The sequence below is a fragment of the Phyllostomus hastatus genome, unplaced genomic scaffold (assembly GCF_019186645.2).
Source record: "Phyllostomus hastatus isolate PE091 unplaced genomic scaffold, TTU_PhHast_1.1 phas_contig_5, whole genome shotgun sequence".
Taxonomy (NCBI): domain Eukaryota; kingdom Metazoa; phylum Chordata; class Mammalia; order Chiroptera; family Phyllostomidae; genus Phyllostomus; species Phyllostomus hastatus.
The window spans coordinates 2812128-2828378 of record NW_025333897.1 but is presented as its reverse complement, the minus strand read 5'-3'; the positions used below and the strand labels follow the sequence as shown (position 1 = coordinate 2828378).

The following is a 16251-nucleotide window of genomic DNA, read 5'->3' as shown; positions in this document are numbered from 1 at the left end:
ACTGTATGGCAGCACTGTAGAGCCCCCGCTGGCCTCGAATAGCCGGTCCCCACCGCCGAGAGTTGGGCCCGCAGTTGGGTGAGCCCCTGTTCCTGGGAGGGTGCTGCCCCCTCGGCCGTCAGGCTCCAGAACCTGGCACTAAACCACTTGTAGATGACCTGCTTCTAGGTCGAGGTTTTGTTTGTAGCAGAGCAGCTCCCTTACGGTGATCTGTTGCAAGTCAGCCCTCCACACAAGGGTTTGTAAAAAAAAAAAAAAGAGAGAAAGAAAGAGAGAGAAGAAGGAAGAAGAAGAAATAAAAATATAAAAATAAGAGAGCATTCCATTCTTCCTCATTACTTCTTCCTGGGGTTTCTGAGTTTGCTCTCTGGTTAAAGCAGGCAGTTTCCTTGTAAGGTTCAGCTGCAGGGTGGAGTGAGACAGGACAAGGCAGTTGTGACCTCTGCTTGGAACACGAGAAATTAGGGGCCTGAACAATGCCACACATGCCAGTGATTATTTAGTAGATGGATTGGTATCTGCCTCCCAATTTTATTTTATTTTTTTAATAATCTTGGCAATTCCATAGCTTCCCTCCCTCCCTGTAGTTGCTTGGGAACTTAGAAATTAGAAAGGAGTTCACAGAGGGACCAGGCACTTGGGACATCCTCAGTGCTGAGCTAACATGGGGCTGTGACTCAGGGGCCACAAATGTGCAGAGCTGTGGCCATTTCTGTGCGCATGTGTGAGAGAGAGACACACACTGGGCCGTGGAGAGACGGGAATTGGGGCCCAGAGAGGTGGAGCAGAGACGCAGAGGGTGAGGTGGAGGTGTGGATAGGTAGGGTCAGGGACGCAGAAACGTGAGCCCAGTTGGCTGGTTAAATGACTGTTTGGCCTGCTGGTTAGTTGGTTGGTTAACTAAGTGGTTGGTTGTCTGGTTAGTTGCTTATCTGGTTGACTGGCTGGTTGATTATCTGGTCAGATGGCTTACCGATTGCCTGGCCAGTTTTGGTTTTTATTTTAAAGTACTCAAAATACGGACAACTTACCCTGATTTCAGTGCTGCTTTCTTTGGACCTGGGGACAGAGCAGTGACAAGTGGCTGCATGCATTTGAGTGTCTGATTACAGCTCCCCACTCCTTCCCGTGAGGACACCATGAATGCAGCCGTTCTGTCATCATTAGTGTTGTTTTAAATAAACTGTATGTGCACTGACTGTGCCATGACCATGGTGCCTTATGGAGAGCATCTCAGGCCCCTCCGGCAGTCCTGTGAAGTGGCACTGCTCTCTTCCTGGTACATGTTTGGGCTGGGATTTAACCCCAGGCCATCTGGCTCCATACATAGTATGAGCCTGATTTCTGCCTTAAAGTCACTCGGGGGGAGGGAAGGCATTTATTTAGAGTGCCCACCGTGTTCACAGCTCTGTCCTTGCATGTTAAAGATGACAGTGGTTATCGTGACCGAAGAGTCACCCAACTGGGTTTGAACCCCACCTCTGCCTTTTCCCTCATTGGGTGATCTTGAACAGGTAACTTGCCACCCTGAGCCTTGCCACCGTGTTCCCTTCTGTGGGGTGAACTGTAGGGTCCCCTGCCTAGGGGTGCTGCATGGGTTGAGCAGGGCCAGCTGTGAGGCCAAAGTCACGTGGAGCTTAGGGAACTGGACCAGTGGAGCAGGCCCCCAGCCTGAGCTCCACACGCGCCCTTTTGTGTTCTCATATGGGATGGACCCGTGAGTGGTCCAGGGCAGACTCTGGAGTCAGCCAGACCCAGGTTCAGACCTCAGCTCCTCCCCTTGTTCTCTTTCTGACTTCGGGCAAGCGGTGTTTCCTCTCAGAACCCTGGGTTTCCCCGTTTTGTGTGGTAAGTGCCCTGTGCAGGGCCCGGCCCTGGGCAGCCGTGGATCAGGAGACAGGGCGGTCACTGCTGGCAGCTGGGCACCGCCCAGGATAACTAGGCCCAGCTGTGTGTGTGCAGCTCTCCCACTCCCCTCCCACCACAAGGAGCCTTCCCAGCCACAGTGTTCCTGATGGGCCTCACTCCCCCCTCCCCGCCACCACACCCCAAGCCATCCTCAAGTGACAACAAGCAGAGCCGGAGATGCCCCGGGCTGGCTCCCCAAGAGCAGGATGCAAAGAACAGAGCTTTAACAGATGTTCTTGACAAGGATTGCTGGGCTCTATTTAATCAAGATTGTCAAATATTGATTTAATCTCTAGGCCCAACAGATGTGATCTTAGCAGGTTTTGGTAGCAATTAGCCAGGATTAGTTTTCAAGTCAGGCTCCATGCTGACAAGACACCGTCTTCTGAAGATGGCTTGGCGAGGCCACTGGAGTGAGCCCTGGGAGAGGCATACACATATTTCACCACCAGTCCAACCTGGGCAGCAGCAGCTGTGCGAGCAGACCCAGAAGGTTGCCCCATGCAATGACTGGGGACACTCGGGGTTCCAGGCGACAGCATTTATCAAAAGTTGCAGTACCAAAAAAAAAAAAAAAAAACCCCAGCATGGCCACACCGTGCCTGCGGCTTGACACTGGGCCACGAGAGCCAGTGAGATCCCTCAGGACTTCGGGCTGCCGGGAGCAGTGGCCATGCCCTTGTGCAGTCTTCCCCGAAGGGCCTCGCCCTCCCCCGTCTGAGGCCCTCGTTCGGCCTGTCGGGCCCCTGCCCTGGGCCTGTCACGTCGTCCCCACTGCACAGGGTGGCTGCAGCTCTTGTAGCTCCTGGGTGGGCCGGGCCCATGTGCCCATGCTCCAGAAAGCATCCTTTTTAATTTCACAGTTCAAAGTCTCATTCGAAATTAGGAAAACAGCACCCAGAATTGGAACAAGTTGCTCTCAATTCATATTGCTTCAAAGGAGGTAGCAACACCCTGGCCTAGCCCACCCAACCCCACAGGGTTTCAGGGGGCACCTCCCCCCCGCCCTGGCCCTGGGCCGCCAGGAAGGAGTGGCTTTAAGGTAGGCCACCGGGCTTCTGAGCCCCGAAGACCCAGGGTTCGTTCCAAGGCCTCATTTGGTTCCATTTGTTTTCTTGAGATTTGTTTTTATTATAATATAAGTAAAAATAATACAGCTAATACTTCTATTATCACTGCATGCCAGGTATATTGTAAGTCTCCACATTTATTAACTCAATACATCCCTAAGAGTTATGCCCTATTATTATCTCCATTTTATAGATGTGGAAACCGAGGTACAGAGAGGCTGAGTGTCCTGCCAAGGTCTAAGTAGTTAAGTGGCAGAGCTGGGATTTGAACCTGGGTAGTTCTAATCACTATGCTACATCTGCCACATCAGGAAACATCTCCAAGATGGTAATAAGTAAGGAAGCAACTATGAAGGTATTAACCTGTTCATTTTTTTAAATTCATTTATTTATGTAAGCATGTAATGATACAAGCATTTAACCTATGCAACTTCAACTATGCTAGTTAGCAAACTAAAAACAAGGAAGACACTATTGCAGCTGAAGCACTTCGGGCAAGTACAGCCTCCATTTCACCGAGGAGCATGTGAACAGAAGTTGGGGTGCCCCTTCCTTCTCTCCATGGGGCTGGGGTGAGCATCTGTAGGACACAGAGGAATCTCTACCTGGAAAAATGCATAGTTTTCAGACTCCATGGCCCCCGGGGCCAGGCACACACAGGGCAGTCGTGTGTGGTCAGGGCTTTTCACCTCAGGGTTTTTCAAGGGTGGCTTCCACTCACTCTGCTGTGTTTCCCTCACCTGCTCACTTTGAAAATGGAAATCTTAACCTAAATCTGAGACGCCCCTCCCCTGTTCAATTGTGAGCATGTCCTTGTAGACTCACAGAGAAAGTTCTGGAAGAATGTAAAAGCTGTTCACAGAGCTTCTCTCCAGGGTATGGAGTCAGGGCAGTACCTTACAGGGGTTCTGAAGAGGATCTTGAACTTACATGATTGCAACAACTCAAACACAGAGATTCCTAGAAGTGAAATTGCTGTATTAAACTAAAATAGTATGCTTACCTGAAATTTCAGTGCATAATTCCAGTTAATTCTTCCTGTTCCCTTAAGGGGATTTACACCCTTAGAAACAGGACAGGCCATGGGAACTCTTACCCATGTGGGACCTCACTTGTTTGGGTGTATGGCTGTAACTGACTGCCCTTGCCTCTGTGGGCACCTTCCTCCATCCTAGGCAGGAATATGGGCTCTTTTTGGATGCTGGGGTATATTTAAATTAGAGACATTCATTCTCTGAGTCTTCAACATTAAATGAAAGTGTAGGTGTTCACAGAGTGAATAAGAAATATATATTTAGACTTCACCCCCAGTTCCTGGCACAAGAGTTTCTAACCCCTTGGAATTTTCTGAGAGATGGGGGTGATGGCAGGGTGTTTTGTTACTCATAATAAGCCCCTTGCAACCTTACCTGAGTTTATATTAATGAGGTGACTTTTGGTAGATTTCCCCCCCCAGATATCTTTTGAATGGGGGCTGGTTAGCAGAGCAACCAACTGCATAATTAGAGGGTTAGAACTTTGTTTCCACCTTCCCTGACCTCTAAGCAAGGGAAAGGGCCTGGAGACTGAGTTAGTCACCAATGGCCAGTGACTGCATGATTTAATCAGTCATACCTACGTAGTGGAGCCTCCGTACAATCCCAAACAGGAAAGTTCAGAGAGCTTTTAGGTTGGTGGATGCACCCAAGTGCTGGGAGGGTGGCACACCCCAAACTCCACAGGAACAGAAGCTCCTGCGCTCTAGGCCCTTCTAGACTTTTCCTGAGTATTTCTTCATCTAGCTGTTCATTGAATCCTTCATAACAAGTTGGTGATAGTAAAATATTTTTCTGAGTTCTGTCAGCTGTTACAGTAAATTATTAAAGCTGAACATGGGGTTGTGGGAACCCCAAATTTTGTAGCCAAGCCTGACAGAAGTGTGGGTAACCTGAAGACCTACTACTTGCAATTGGCATCTGAAGGGGGAGGAAGTTTTGTAGGACTGAGCCCTTAGCTTGTGAGGCCTGCACTGCAGGTAGTTAGTGTTAGGATTGAAATAATTGTAGGACATGAGTTGGTGTCTGCACAGAATTTGAGAATTGCTTAGTGGAAAGTCTACACATTTGGTGTCAGAAGTGTTAATGACTGAAAAGTTTGTGTTCGTGCTGCCTTTCCATACCAGAATCAGTAAGTAGAGACAAGGATTGAATCTTTTTTAAAAAATATATTTTATTGATTATGCTGTTACAGTTATCCCATTTCCCCCCTTCATTCCCCTCCACCCTGCACACCCACTCCCACCAGCATTCCCCTCCTCAGTTCATGTCCATGGGTCGCACATGCAAGTTCTTTGGGTTATCCATTTCCTGTGCCATTCTTACCCTCCCCCTGTCTATTTTGTACCTACCATTTATGCTTCTTATTCCCTGCGCCTTTTCCCCCATTCCCCTTTCCATCTACCCGCTGATAACCCCCTATGTGATCTCCATTTCTGTGATTCTGTTCCTGTTCTAGTGGTTTGCTTAGTTTTTGTTTTTGTTTTTTTAGGTTCAGTTGTTGATAGTTGTGAGTTATCATTTTACTGTTTATAGTTTTTGATCTTCTAGTTCTTAGATAAGTCCCTTTAACATTTCATAAAGTAAGAGCTTGGTGATGATGAACTCCTTTAACTTGACCTTAACTGGGAAGCACTTTATCTGCCCTTCCATTCTAAATGATAGCTTTGCTAGATAGAGTAATATCGGATGTAGGTCCTTGCCTTTCATGACTTCAAATACTTCTTTCCAGCCCCTTCTTGCCTGTCAGGTCTCTTTTTGAGAAATCAACTAATAGTCTTATGGGCACTCCTTGGTAGGTAACTGTCTCCTTATCTCTATATGATGTACCTTGGTGTGTTCCTCCTTGGGTCCAACTTCTTTGGGAGTCTCTGAGCTTCCTGGACTTCCTGGAAGTCTTATTTCCTTTGCCAGATTGGAGAAGTTCTCCTTCACTATATTTTCAAATAAGTTTTCAATTTCTTGCTCTTCCTATTCTCCTTCTGGCACCCCTATGATTCAGATGTTGGAATGTTTAAAGATGTCCTGGAGGTTCCTAAGCCTCTCCTCATGTTTTTGAATTCTTGTTTCTTCATTCTTTTCTGGTTGGATGTTTCTTTCTTCCTTCTGGTCCATACCTTTGATTTGAGTCCCAGTTTCCTTCCCATCACTGTTGGTTCCCTGTACATTTTCCTTTATTTCACTTAGCATAGCCTTCATTTTTTTTCATCTAATTTGCTACCAAATTCAACCAGTTCTGTGAGCATCTTGATTACCAGTGTTTTGAGCTGTGTATCTGATAGGTTGGCTATCTCTTCATCACTTAGTTGTATTTTTTTTCTGGAGATTTTTGATCTGTTCTTCCATTTGGGCCATATTTTTTTGTCTCAGCATACCTGCTACATAGTAAGAGGCGGAGCCTTAGGTATTCACCAGGGCAGGGCAACCTGCAGTGCTACATTGTGGCACTGTATTTGGGGAAGGGGTCTGAGTGGGAACGGTGCCACTTGCTCAGCCCTCACCTGGCTTTCAATCACTTCCTCCGCTACCCACAAGCAAGTTGGGCCCTTCTGGTGCTGATTCATGGGTGGGTGGGTTTGTGTTTCTTCTAGGCTCAGGTACCATCTCCATTGCTGGCAGACTCCCTGGGACACAAAGGTTGAATTGCTTGTCGACCCCCTGCAGTCATGTAGGTCATACGTTGCAGTTCCTGGAATAACAGCTTTCCACATGCATTACCACACTTTACTGTGTATAATGCACACCCACGTTTTTGTACACATTATTCACAGGATTATTATGCCCATGGTATGTGATCATTATACTCATGTATAATGCACATCCTTATTTTTCCCTGAAAATTTTGGGCAAAAAAAGTATGCATTATACACAACAAAATACAGTAATCACTTAAACCTGTCAACTATGACTAAAGCTAAAATCTTTAACCCATGGTGTCTTGAGTTCCCCCATCATTGAGAGTATAAAACATATCATAGTAACACGCAGCCACTGTCAAGGCCCTCTCATTATTCTTAGATCCAATGGAGTAGAGTCCCTGCTGCAGTCCTTAATGAGATGCCAGAGTTCCATCTGTCTTGTTTCCTTGGGGAGCTTAAGAGTGGTCCCGGTTATGCTCTGATTTCTAAGAAAGTAAGGAAAGTCATCGGGGGAGAAAACAGATTCTTAATCTGAGATCTGCTGAGCTGTTGCTGCCTTTCTAGAGTTCTGTCCTTATGGATTGAGTTTGAAGATACATGCATCATTCATGTACTTACATGACATACTTGTCTTTGAGCTGCCTTTTATTTAGAATGCAGTAGTGAAGATGTAGGAGCCAGCTGCTATACCTCCCAGCTGTGTGAGACTCGGCCACATGGCCTTTTGTCTCATCTGTAATGTGGACATGCTAGAAGTCCCTACTCACAGGGTTATAATAACACACGTTAATGCCAGGTGTGTCACCCTGTGTCTCTCATATTGGGAGAAGTCATAGTGTATTTCTGTCATCACCATATTATCTCTCCCCTTGTTACCAGACTAAAGGGATCGATTTGCCTGCAAGCACAAAGCCCAGTAAGACATGAATAAGGGCTTGCAGCAAAGAAAGTAAGGGTTTATTTTTAGGAAGTGGCCCATGCCCAGAATCATAGGTGAGTTAATGCTCAAAAACCTGGCTTCCCAATGGCTTCCAGGGGATCAGTTATATGGGGGTGGACACTATTAGTCATGGTGACTGAAGGAGTTTGGGTCATTGTCTCCACTGATGGGTCAGTGCTAGGTTTGGGGCTAGTTGATCAGTGCTTCTGGTCTTGATGTCAGCCTTGGTGTCTCTTCGTCTGGGCCTGCAGTTAAAACACATTGGAGACCTAGTTTGATTAAAACTGTGTGTGTGGTCAATAGACCCAAGGCTATGTCTGTAGGATTATTTGATGCTGATCAGAACCTCACTGTCCTGACTAATAATTAAGGGAGTAGAAGTGCAAGGGGGAGGGAGGGAGGTGAGTCAGGGTGCTCCTAGGCTGGGCAAGGCCATTCTGAATCCAAAGGAAGGAAGAGGAAAAGGTCAGATTGAAGAAGTGAAGTTTCTGCACAGTTACACCCTCTCCCCTGCACATGTAGCAAGAACATGTCATAGACCTCAGTCCACTGGAGACTTAATGCTGTTTAAAGTCTAAGGAGAACAAGAGATCATCAGAGGCTTAAAAATCTAGTGGGCTAACTCCTAGAATGCAAGCAGACCCCTGGGAGCACAGCAAAGGAAGGACATACGTGATTCTGATGGGGATGTGGAAGGAAAGACAGCGTGGGCCAGCAGCATGGGGGTGAGGGTGTGGACAAGGCTACGTGGAGCAGCAGTTCCATGAAGCACCTCCTACAGTAGTTCATCAGCGCCCTTCCGACCAACAGTTGTCATCGTACGTGATCCTGTCAGCAGCATTCAACCCTGCAGGTCGCCTGGTCCCCAACAGATCACACCTGCCAGTCAGGCCTACACCACAGCTGCTTGCTGGGCTCTCTGCCTGGGCCTGCTCTGCCTAGTGTGTTCAGTCCCTGTCGAATTTGAAGGCACTCTGGCTTGGTGTCAGGCCCTCCTCTCTTTGCTCTCTTCTCCCCTCTGCCCTCGGCCCTGGCTGCATGTTAGAATCAGCTGCAGAGCTTTTAAGAGACACTTGGGTCTGGGCCCCATCCAAGACTAGCTGATTCAGGCTCTCTGGAGGTGGAGTGTGAACACCTGTATTTTTACAAAGGTCCCTTGTGCCTCTAATGGACAGTGAGGGGAGAGAACCACTGCCTTGGATAACTCCATAGGGCCTTGTGCACCGGCCACTCCCAGCTTTCCTGCCCCTGCTTATCAGCCCCATTCATCAATACACCTCACCTGGTGCATGGCAGCTGCCCTGTCTTCCTGCTGATCCCAGGTCAGACAACACCCCACAGGCCTTCCCAACCTCCCATCTATAGATGAATAAACCCAATGACTTTGTTTTCTGTCCTTGCTCACTGACTTCTGTCTTCCTTCTACTGCAGCGAAGTTCCTGAGAGCAGGGGTGTGGTCTGTCCTGCTCCGAGCTGTGTCTTCAGCACCTACAACCGTAGCATGTACGTAGGTGCTTAAGAAATTTACTGAATGAATGGGTGGATTTTCAGTATTCAGTGTTTATGGCATAAATGAGTTACACATGTCTGGTAAATGTTGACTAAATGACTAGGTTTTTAGTGCTTTCTTGACTGAATGAGTTGTTTGAACTGAGTGATTTGTAAGAATGTGGTAGGTGTTTGTTGTATGAATAAGTTGTAAGCACTACTTTTTATAGGATGAAGAAATGACTTGTATGTGTCCAAAAATTGAGTTGCCAGGTGCATGCCCAGAGGAGTTATCATTCCCCTTGGGCCTCTGAGAGTAGCCCTCAGACACAGCTCTGAGCTATCCAGACATCTCAGGTCCTGCGGAGCCTCCATCACTGGCTGGATCGCATTTCCATGAAGGAGAAACTCCTGTAGCAGATCAGGGCAGACCTGGACACAGAAGACTGCCTGGGAGGGAGGCTCTAGATATCCGCCCCCTTCCCAGTCCAGAGGCCTGTGAAGAGGCCGTGCCTGCCCACTCCCTCTCCCTCTCCCTCTCCCCATGCATTTCTTGCAGATTCTTCCCAAAGGCAGATACACTTGAGTACCAACCAAGCCTGTCCTCAGGTCACAGGCCCCTACTGAGCCAGTGCTTCCTGGTCCATACATTCATTTACTCACCAGATATTTATTAATGGCTTTCTACTCATCATATCTGTTCTGGGGATGTAGGCAGTGATTAAGACTCTCACATATAGTTCAACCTTACATGTGACAAACAGTTAATTACGTGGTAAGTTTCACACATATATTGATGCAGGTACCCCAAAGAGAAAAGCAGAGTGCTCTGAGAGGCTTGAATCCTAGCTGCTACACCTCTCAGCTCTGTGAGACTGGACCCGATGACCTTTGAGCGCTCAGGGTGGAGACTGAGCAAGGTTGGTGAGAGGGAAAGTCATGTGGAGAAAGTGGCATTTGTCCTGAGTTGAGAAAGAGTTACCTAGTTGAGGGAGGGGGCAGTAGGAATGGCATGTGCAGTGGCCTGGAGGCAGCAGAGACATAAGGCAATCTGACAGAAGGACATTGTAGCCTAGGCTCCAGGAGCAAGAGGAAGAGGAGAGGGGAGCCTTGAGGGCTGAGATGAGGATTTTGATATTTATCTTAAGATTGCTCTGCCTGCTGTGTGGAAAAGGGCTCTTAGGAGAGCAGGTGCAAAAGCAGAGCCACCAGGGAGGCTGTGGTGTCGTTAGCCAGTGAGAAGTCAGGGTAGCTCAGACCAGGATGGGTGCTGGGAGAATCAGCAAGACGTGGGGTGGTAAATTGGACAGATGGCGTGAGAGAGGAAGCATGAAGGAGGACATTGACATTTCCACTTTGAACCTTTGGATGGAAAGAAATACCTTTCACTGAGATGTAGAAGAAGCAGTTCACCAGTTGCATTCCTGTTCTGACAAATATTCTGATGTACCACCCTGTGGACATCATTCTTGGGTGCATGACTTGTTTTGGACAATGAAATGTGAGCAGAAGTGGCATGTCATTGCTGAGTAGGAGCTTTAAAGGGACATTACGTGGTTCAGCCATGTCTCTTAACCTCTATTCTTTGTTACTACAGCATAGCTCAGTCCATCCTGACTATCCTGAAAGGGAACGAGTTTTGTGGATGGGGAGCAATCAAGGGTTCAGTCGGAATGTTGAGTTTGCAGTGCATGTGAGATGCGTACATGGTGATATCAAGTAAGTAGATGGAGACCTGACTTTGAACTCAGCAGAGTGGTTGGATCTGGAGGTATTTTACTGTGTGTCACCAGTGAGAAAAATGAGAATCAGAAAGGTCCAGGACTTTGCCCATGACCATCAGGAGGGCTGGTACTTGAACTCTGGACTGCCTGACTTCAGGAATGGAAGCACTTGGGTCTGTCCCAATTCTGCCACTTCACAACCATGTGGCCTTGAGTACATTGTTTCACCTGTTCACTCCTCAGTTTCCTTGTTTGTAAAATGAAGATGGTGATGATATCTACCTCGTGGAGTTGTAAGAATTAAGAGAAAAAACAAATATAAAATGCTTAGAAAAGGACCTGGGCCACCTAGAAGGATCGTCACCATGACAGATGTTATTTTATGGGGTTTTTGTTATGGACTAAAATGCCCAATAGTGGAAAGTGGAATAGGTCTGGCTTTAGGTCCAGTTTGATGCAGAGACAAATGCTGACTAATGTCCCCAGATTATCTCTAACTCTTGGCCCCTTTCACAGACGTGGTCACAAGATGGCTGCAGTGATTCTAATCCTCACATTCTGTCAGAATCAGGGTAAGAGGAAAAAGCACAGTCCTCAGCCCCAGCATTCCTGGCAAAGACGTCACTGGGTCTCACTGGTTCTGATCAGGTGACGGGGTTTGTTCCTGAACTCCAGAGGGAGCTCCTCTTGTAGCCCATTGGATAGGAGTCAGAGAGGGCAGGCTCACAGAGGGAGATCTGGGCTGTTAGGAAAAGGAGTCGTGGAGGGCGGGGAAACAAACCACTAATGGCTAGCTAGCATTGGAGGGCTGGTGGTTCCACTTCTGCTGTGCCCTGTGAGGTTCTGGCAGGCATGGCCCCACTGCAGGGCCCTTCAGAGCCAGACACTGAGGCCATGGTCCTTGTCTCTTTTCTGCTGTTTCAGCCTCCAGGCTTTGGGGGTCTGATGAGGGAGCGTCCTGTCATCTCAGAGTTCCCCAGCTTCTTCAAAAGCAACAGTCTGGGAGCATTTACAGAGATGCTGACCGACCCTTACCTTTTTGGGAGGCCATTGTGGCCTCTCCAGGGGAAAGTCCCCACTGGCACAAAGGCAGTCAGTGTGATCACAGACTCTGGCTTTCCCAGCTTCCCTGGCAACTCGAGTGACTGTAAGTGACCAATTCTGGCCAATAAGACAAAAAAGAAAATTGGCTGAGGTAGGGGGAATGTTCCGGCAAAGATTCTCCTTGTTTGGATCAGATAGGTAAGAGCACTCTTCCATTATCCCTTTCTTTCCCCCTTGCCCTTGGTTCAGTTAGAAGCATGGCTGCGGCCTTCAGACCACAGCCAGTGATGCGAGCCAGCAGCACACTGAGGGGGCAGCGGCGGAGAGAGCGTGCGCCTGACGTCATCCATGAACCAGGCACGGAGCCGTCGTGTCTGGCCTCCCTGTTACGAGAGAAAATGAAATGTTTTCATCTTCTGAACCACCGTTGGCTGGTATTCTCGTACCTGCAACCAAATGCATCCCACCCGACTCTTTCCCACTGCCACAGGCCTCTCATTGTGCCGCTGTCTTGTCCTCATTTTTTTCCCAGCTGCTGTTTCAAGCTTCCTCCATTGCACACAGCACAGTGTATTAGTCAAGGTCCTCAGATGGCGCACTTGACTATGTTGGACTTAAGAGAATTAACAGGAGGCTGGAGGAGCGGTCTCAGAAAACAGGCAGGAGCCAAGAAACACTAGAGAGAGGGACCCAGGGGCCCCCAGCAAAAGTCATGCCACAGGAAAAGCCAGGTCCACCTACCCCTGGCTGTGCTGTCACTGGGGGGGAGGGTTAGAGCTTCTGGCAAAGACACATGAAGGAGTGGTAATAGCAGCACCGACTGTGAGGTAGGCGATATTCTCTGCATTTACAGATCAAAACTGAGTCACGGTTTCAGCAACCAGACCACGGCACACCAGCATCGTAACCAAGGCTGTCTGGCTCACCATAGGGGTTCCTCATCAGGAAGATCAGAGTGCTTTCAGGAAGGGGAAGCTCAACAGCAGACAGCTGGGCAAGTCCAAGTGCGCACCAGTCCCTGAATCCTAGAGCGGCTGTGGGTGTCACTCAGCCTCAGAGCATCAGAGGGAGACTTGGCTGCACCTGCTCAGGGAAGGGATTTGTGTGAAGAGAGACCAGGGCCTCAGGAACATCTGTGTGTGTTCACAGAAGGGAGCAAAATGGATTGAGGGTTTCCTACTGAGCTGGAAATAAAATGCTGTCAGCAAAGCCCATCTGTCAGGAGGTGCTTAATGTAAACAACTCAGGGTCACATCTGGGCCACTGGTTCTCCCCCCAACTGGCCCATATGTGGCCTCAAAGGACTAATCCTCTGCGCTCTGCCAGGCTGACCCACGGGTGAGGCTTCCCTGCTAAGTGCAAGCAGTGCCCGCGGCTGGCCCAGACAACCCAGGACCCCACCCCCAGCTGAGTGTGGGGCTGACCTCAGGCCCTCCTCTCTGGCAGACGTCAGAAGCCCCGCAGGTCTAAGACCAGCAGTCCCTGCCCAGACCCGGCCCACATACTTATTTTGTTGACCCTCATTGTGGCTTTTGTTGGTAATGTTCTTAAGAAGTATTTAGTTAATGGCTAGAAATGCATGCAAATACATGCAAATTGGCAAAAGGTAGCTAGTGGTATACAGTGAAAAGTAAAGCTCCTTCCCTCCTCTTCTTTCACAACTGATCCCTCCTCCAAACCTGTCTCATGGGAGGGGAGCCAGGAATAGTAAGAGGAACAACTGGGTGTGTTCATAAGTACTAAGGAGAAAAACGAAGCAGGGGAGGGGGAAGGAAGTGGGTGGTGACACCCAGCCCCCTGTCAGAAACCATTACTAGCAATTTCTTGAAAATCCTTTTAGAAGATTTTCTACATGTTCATTTGTTATTGTTGCTGATGGGTTGGTTTTTCATATTGGGAGATACTGCATACAATTTTAGATATCTGGTTTCTCTTGAAAGTTCTGAAGATCTGGCCTCTAATACATCCTGTAAGACTCAGTTGCTAGAGCTCAGGAGGCCCACCTGCCTCCTTAGAAGATGCCTCTGCTGTCCATGTCACGGCAGCTTCACCTGGCCTCGCTCCTGTCTCCTAACCCACCCGGCCCCAGAGCTTTCCGCTTCCCTCCCCTGTCCTGCGCGCCATCCCCTGCATGCCTCCCCGCAGTGCCTACCCGAGTGCCCCGTGGGAACCAGGAAGCAGGGCGTGCTCCCCTCACCTGGCTCTCACTTTCTCAGAGGAAATAGGCTCACCCCACCGTTTTGCTCCATGAATCTGTTCATGCTTTTCCCTTGGTCTCTTTCTGTCAGGTCACTCCATACCTCTGGGCATGGACTAGAAAGTGTGCCCTACACATTTACACACATGCACACCCACTCAAAACAGGAGGCCTTTCACCTCCTCACTTGGAGAGCACCAACACTCATTGACCACAATGGCCATGTCTGGCTCCACATTCCAAGGGAAGGAAAAGTCACTGAGCACCTTGAGACAGATGCCCAGCCCAGCCCAGCACTCTGCTGCTCTGAGCAGAACCGTTCTGTTGGCAGGAGGATGGATGTGGCTTCTGGGACGACCAACAGGTTCTGCCACAGGTCATGACTTTCTCCTTCCTCCCCAGCAGAGAGTTTCCTCTCCCAGAAGTTCAAGGTAGAAACCAAGATGATCCTGCAGAGAACTTCAGGTTGCAATGCAGAAGCAGGCCCTCCCTTCCCCAGAGGTCTGCAAGTCAGGGTGCACTTACTTCAAGTTAGAAGCTATCTGTTCACTCATTCATACAATAAATAGTGAATAGTCCTGGACACTCTTCCCGGGCCTGGGATACATGAGTGAACCACACAGACACCCTGCCTTTCTGGAGCTGACAGTGTAGGGGTGAAGAGAGTCAGTAAATGGACAATGATCAAAATCATATCCGTTGGTGAAAAAAGAAAGCAGAAAGGGTGACAGAAAGGCTTTGAGGAGACCAGGCTTCTCTGTCTACATAGGGTGGTTTGGGAAGCTTCATTAAAGAGCTGACACCACGGGAGAGAACCAGCCTGGTGAAAAACCAAGGACACCCAGATATCCTAGATGAGGTTTGCTATGTGAGAAGGACAGGAAAGAAGGCCACTGTGATAGGATCTGGGTTGGGGGTGGTGAGAGGCATCAGGGGGACTGCAGGGGCCAGACCCTGTGGGGCCTGTGGGCCAGCAGAAGGAGTTTGGATTTTATTGTAGCACAGGAGCCACTGAGGAGATCTTAGAAAGAAGTGATGGGAGCTGATTTACCAGCTTATAGTATCTATTAATTGTGCAGGTTTCCTGGAACATTCCCTCCCCCAGATCCACCAGAGCTCGTGGTGACTCATCTGTCATTTTGACTCCCTTCCTGGTCGGGTGGCTGGTCTGGTAGATGCAGAACAAGCTGACAACAGTCCAGCCTCTGTGTGTGCCCACCAGTAGACAAGACTCACAGAGGGCAGAGGACGTGTTCAGTGACTCCACGAGGGAAAACTCAGTCAGATTCTGAAAGCGGGAAATGCCGTGGAACAAGTGACCCCCGCAAATAAATAGCATCAAATACCCTGGCTAGTGTGGCTCAGTAGATTGAGTGCCAACCTGTGAACTAAAGGGTCGTCAATTCAATTCCCAGTTGGGGCACATGCCTGGGTTGCAGGCCAGGTCCCCAGTGGGGCCTGTGTGAGAGGCAACCACACATTGATGTTTCTCTCCCTCTCTTTCTCCCTCCCTTCCCCTCTGTCTAAAAATAAAGAAAGAAAATCTTTAAAAAATAAAATAAAGTCTTTTTAAAGAATCAATTACATCAAATAAAGGGGAGGTGGACTTAAAGTACAAGAGACTTAAGAAGTATATCTGCCAAAGTGGAGTATAAATCTTGTTTGGATCTTGGTTTGAACAAACCAGCCTCAAAAACACCTTTGAGACAGTGAGGGAAATGCAGTGCAGGCACAGGTATTACGTGGTGTTAGAGAATACTTGTTAACCTAGATGGATGTGATAAAGGTGTCGTGGTTATATTTTTAAAAGCCTTATCTACTAGAGATATAAGCTAAAGTATTTATATGGGTGGCATCATCTGCTTTCTGGGATTCTAAAATATTCTTTCCATCAAAAAAGTGTAGAGTGGGTGGAGAGATAAATGACAAATACAGTAGTTCCCCCTTATTCGAGGTTTCAGTTACCCATTGTCAGCCAGGGTCCAAAAATATTAAATGGAAAATCCCAGAAGCAAACTCTTCATAAATGTTAAATTGTGCACCACTCTCAGTACATAGCATCATATCATCTCACATCATCACAAGAAGGGGGAGAGCAGTAAAGTGAGATCTTTTGAGAGAGGGCATAGCTTTTATTACAGCATATTGTTACAGTTGTTTTGTTTTTATTATAACTTCATTGTTGCTAATCTCTGTGTGTAATTTAT

At 48.2% G+C, this 16251-nt stretch overlaps 1 protein-coding gene across 10 annotated transcripts in view; it reads left to right on the top strand.

The window, feature by feature from the left end:
- Nucleotides 1-16251, top strand: part of SIPA1L3 (signal induced proliferation associated 1 like 3) — a 243923-nt gene that overhangs the window by 128488 nt on the left and 99184 nt on the right. The gene's annotated exons all lie outside the window — the stretch shown is intronic.